Here is a 5,509-nt window from a genome sequence, read left to right as displayed (position 1 = left end):
TGTGTGTGTGTGTGTGAGAACGTGAATGTGAGTGAGGGGTCAGTGAGTACATCAGAAGGCCCGATGCCCTGTTGAAGCGCTGTGACTCCTATTGTTTCGTATCCTGAAATAGTCTGCTGGGACCTGCAGCAACAATGGACCCAGACAATCAAAGAGTGTCACTACAAACACACACACACACAGACACAGACACACACACAGATTTAGGAGCTAGTTGAAGTTAGCTGTTCCAGTTGACTTGATTGAGTGGGTGCAGTCAGTGGCTGTCTGCTCTGCTGTCTGCTGGCTCATCAGTAATGAGGGTTTGGGTGATTCTCAGTCGGGGTTAATGAGTTTAAACCTCAGAGAGACGAGCAGGGAGACACAGTGATGGAACATACACTCGATGAGATAAGATAATGGTGCTTCTGTGCTCTGCCTTTCCTGTTAATTGTATGCTATCTTTTCCTTAATGTGTGTTTGCATGTTTGATTGTGTCATTTTTATCTGTGTTTCTGTAGGGTCTAGATGGTAGCCAGAGGGTAAAATGTGATTTTACAATTTGAACCATTGTAACCGCCAACACTGATGTTGTTGAAGGTTGAAATGATTTTCACCTGTTTTTTTCTGTAGTGCTGTGTAGTTTGGTTTTCCCATGAAAATGTGTTTGAACAAGCGTTGCTCAGCAAGCTGTTTGTTATGGATGGATTATGAAGCGGCGGGTACATTTTACAATCCTTGTAGCCTAAAGTTTTGAAAAAATATGACTGTAGTACCAAAAATGTTATCATGTTCTAAGTTTTCTAAAATAAATTAGTTGTTCTTGATTTAAGCAAGAATCTCGCTTTTAGAAAATATTTTATATTGGAAACAGTTTTGCAGGCGATCTGTTTTGGGGTTTTACAAAGGAATACATGGATTTAATGCATAAAAAGTTGTATTTCCTGCTATTCTTTACATTTTAGTTTTCTGGTGCTGATAAACTAATAAAAAGCAAATTTCTTAATATCAAATATAATATTGATAGTGATGCATTTGAATATGATTTGATGAGCTTTGCGGTTTAAAATGATATCAGTGCACCACAACACACACTTATACACACACACTAAATAATTCACGTCAAAATGTCCTGCACTAGGGCTGCAACTATTCAGTCATTTTCTTGACATTTCGACTTTTTTTCTCCACAAGCTAAAGATATTCATTTCACTGTCATAGGGGACTGAGGAAACCTGAAAATATTCGCCTCTGAAAAGCTGAAATCAGAGAATTTGGATTTTTATTCTAAATAATTAATTGACTGTCAAAATAGTTGCCAATTAATTTAATGGTTGACAAGTAATTGATTAATGGAGCTCTATCTTGAAGCTTACTGTACAGCTTCCACTTGATTAAGTAAATAATGAATAAATGCCAAAATTAGACTGTTGTAGCAGAAAGGTGATTTTTTTTTTATGTGGGGCAGGAGGATGTAAAAGAGAACAGGAGAACATGTCAGCCTTTTTAGAACATGACCTCTGTGGCTCCATATGGGACCGAAACCTCTATTAACAAATGAGAATAATTGTGTGTGTGTGTGTGTGTGTGTAGTTTTTGTTAATGTTGGCAGTAATGAAGTGTATTGTTGGACTGAGTGAATAAAGTGCTGGTAAACTGGCTCAAATTGACTCAGAAGCACCAAACTTCTACTCGAGTAGAAGAAGTACATTAGTACATACACTACACACATGCACATGAACACATACATATACTTATACCGGTATACACATAAGCACATTTTAAGTTTTCTCACCCACCACTTAAGGGCTTACTTTAACAATGTGGTCCGTGTGTGTGTGGGGACATTTAATCTGCATGTGACCATTATATTCAGAGGCAACTAATTTGCATTGGCTAATATGTTTAGCAGGAAATGCTTGCATTACACATGTTTACATTATACATGTTTTACAGCACGGCGGGATGAAGTGTTGAAAGGTTTTAGGTAAATTGAACAAAATAGAAAACATTAAAACAATCTTCTCCTCTCTGTTTGTAAGGACATTTTCTGGTGTTTGACAATTTTATACTATTATAAGTAATATTGAGCTCTTAGTGACTTTGGTTCATCTTGTTCTGCACAGTATTTCTTCAATGATTTGTTTTGGCATTTAGTTCTTTTCTTATCTTAGTGGGTTTCATCTAGCAGTGTAGTTGCAGATTGCAGCTCACTGGCTTCAAAAACATTGTACATTATATCCTATCTCTGCCAATAGATCCTCCTAAATGTTACACACTGGCCTTTATGTCACAACCACAGAAATAATCTTGGCAGCGTGGCCATACATGTTTCTGTTTGCATATCAGCTCCACTTGCCATTTACGTCTTGTGTTTTTTTTGTCTGTTTCATCGCTGTGTGTCTTCTGGTCCTGCATGTTGCAGATTTGGTACACGCATGATCCACTGTGATAAACTGCATCGTGTCACTGCACAGGGAGGGTATCTAAAGTTCAGCAGGGCACAGCCACACCTCATCTGTTGTGGTTTTTGAAGTTATCGTCATCACAGAGCCTGCAGACAGATCAGAAGTTGAAAAGCTCTTTGTTCAGATGTTTTTAACCTAAAATAAAAACTGATAAGGTTTTTACCTTAACATGCTCAGCTCGTGTTAAAACGCAACATGCGCTCTTTGGGTCTGTGAAGTATTTAAATGTAGTATGCAAACTCTCTAATTCTTCTTGGGAAACTCATGTAGTCTTTATGATGCCTGCAGTGACTCTTACAGCTAACTGGCACTCAGTTAACACATCCTTGGTTTTATGGCCTGATGACAGAAAAATTTGTTTTTAGTTTCCTCTGAGGTCCTTTGAAATAAAATGTGACAACAGCAGAAATGTTAAAAATGTTTCTGTCTAGGGACTGATAAGATATCTTACTGCTGTTATGCATGTTGTGTGAAAACACCATTCCAAATTTTCCCTTTAGTTTAATTGTTTTACCTCTTCTCTCCACACTTTGTTTAAGCAGGTTTAAAGAGAAGCAAGTGCACAAAACCTGAACCAGGGTGTTTACTTCGCTCAGCCTATTCGCTGACGCCCGGAGCAGGTCAGGATATCTTCATTGGGAAAATCTGAAACAACCTGCTGTTCACCCATTCTCAATGTTTCTAGTTAGGTGGCAGTGTCATCAGGATGACCACTACACTTTTGTTGTGCGGTTGCTTTTAGCAGCTAATGTACTGCTTCTACACCTGACACAGCTACACAAATCCCAAAATCCTAATAAAGGTGGCAGAGTCACCAATAAAAATTTAACAGATTTTTCCACATTTGCTATAATTAAAATGTATTCATTACCAAGTAGTGCTGCCATGTATGCAAGCTTCAGCCAGTCCAGGCATTTCCAGCTTCTACTGTACACAGTTTGCTGCAATGGGGATTGAAACAGAGCAAGCTGACTGTGTGATGTTATTTTTATGATACTTTTCTTCTGTTCCTCCTCAATATAAACATTGTTGCGCACAACCTCACCAGACATACTGTACAGACAGTATATAGAGGCTGAAAGAGTGTTAAAGTATGAGGGTGAGACTGAACCCAAATAGATCCAATAAATCCGTAAATGTGATGTCCTAATATGGTTTGTTGTGCTGCTCTTTGGACTGAAAAAAAAAAAAAAAAGAAACAGAAAAAAAAATTCCTTTTCAGAAAAGTCTTGGAAAATCACCCAGAGCTCTGCTTGTTGACACAATTTGGGCATTCTGCATGCAGTGTTTGTAGACAGGATTTTGCTATAAAGTGACCCCAGAGACCAGACTTTGGGATTGCAGTTTGATAGTTGGAATAGATGTTTTTTTTTTTAAATCTTTTTATTGTTTTAGCCATAAACTGTTCTTTCAACAACAACTAAATTCACCTGAGGAAATAAAAATAATCATCTGCCACCACATCTTTTAACAGTTGTCACCTCCAAGGTTTCTTTTTAAAGACAAATTGTCATTCAATAAAACCTATTACCCTCACATGGAGCATCTGCAAACCTCCATGTTTGGTGGCTGGACTCCAGACACGTAGTATCTTCTTCTGTTTGCGAAGTTCAGATTAAATTTTGCTCAATAGGCCTTGCTCAATCCAAATCAAAATGAACAAGCAAACACACGAAACTGGACTCAGCAGTGCCACGAGTCACCTGAGTTAGGATCATATCTTTAAATACTATTTGTTTTATTTTGTTAATGGCCGATATTTCTGCTGAATAAAATGTATTAGAGCTGAAAGAAACAGAGAAATGATTTCCAAAGTAGTAAACACACTTAAATTCACAATGCACCTGAGTGTTATATTGGAACAGCTTAGCAAAGGGAGGTAAAAATTATTATTTTTAAAGGGCTTGGACAATAATAGTATAGAGGGATGTGGTAGAATTCATATTTCCATACTGCCAGAAGGCTCATATATGTTTTATAAATGCATTACTGGGAATATAATTTTTTTTTAAATGTGGTATTTTTCAGAAATGTAGGCCTAATACTGAGCAAATATCTTGCTAAAGTGTATCTTAATTACCGGCAAACAGCGGCAGCGCAGTGACTCGGAGGCTACAGAATAACCTCATAGAGAACACAGCACTTCCCTGTGTTTATTCTGAAAAGCTTTTTGTCTTTTAACTTGTGGGTGAACCTCAGTGAAACTAAATGTGAGGCCGTGGACTGTCACACTTGGTGCTTGTTGTATCACATGAGGATTTATGATATTGGGTTCTAAACGCTGTGGTTTGCCAGCAGCACTTTTTACATTGTCGAACGGGAAAGACCCCGAACAGTGAGGGCAGTTATACAAGAATTATTGGTGCAGTATGATAGTATGATTATTATAGTGGTGGAAGGTAACTAACTGCATTTACTAGGGCTGCCCTGTCGTTAGAGAAAGCCAATAGTCGACTAGTCATCACACATTTATCATATATCCAACTTCACTAAAAAAAATACTTGCAGACTTCTCGATACGATGGATGATGTATAACAGGTAAATTAAAAGGTAAATTAAGAGTCATAGTCCTGTTCGGAACCGTTGTAAATCAGCTGGCCTATGTTGTTCCCCCATCCCAGTGACAAGGTGTCATTTGTCTGAAAGTTTTAGTAGTCTAGCACCTTAGTTTTGGATAACACGTTGCAAAGTACGCATTATTGTTATCATATTACATTTGTGTGTAACACAAATCAATTATGTCGCTACTTGCATTACATAAGTTCTTCAGTTATCTGCATCATGGAAAAAAAATCAAACGTGCCTTTCATGCACAATTGCGCAACAATCACCTGAGTGACTTCCTTGTTTTCGGCGATCAAGTCACGGTCTATGATGGAGATCTTGAACTGTTCCCCTGGTTTTCTGACAAACCATTTGAGAGACTCCTCCTTATGATGCATAACCACTCCCTTTTCCGAGTAATGACCCCAAGGCATTTTACATAGAAAAACACATGATTATGGTGCAGTCCTAATAGTACTAATCTATCCAGTAGTGTACAAAGTGTCAATAATTACAA

General features: G+C 37.8%; 1 protein-coding gene across 1 annotated transcript in view; it reads left to right on the top strand.

Moving 5' to 3' along the window:
* Positions 1-5,509, top strand: part of epas1b (endothelial PAS domain protein 1b) — a 69,123-nt gene that overhangs the window by 31,452 nt on the left and 32,162 nt on the right. The gene's annotated exons all lie outside the window — the stretch shown is intronic.

This window comes from Morone saxatilis, unplaced genomic scaffold (genome assembly GCF_004916995.1).
Source record: "Morone saxatilis isolate NCDOM2014 unplaced genomic scaffold, NCSU_SB_2.0 Contig19, whole genome shotgun sequence".
Classification (NCBI taxonomy): Eukaryota; Metazoa; Chordata; class Actinopteri; family Moronidae; genus Morone; species Morone saxatilis.
The sequence above is the reverse complement of the archived record's forward strand: the minus strand, read 5'-3'. Positions and strand labels throughout refer to the sequence as shown.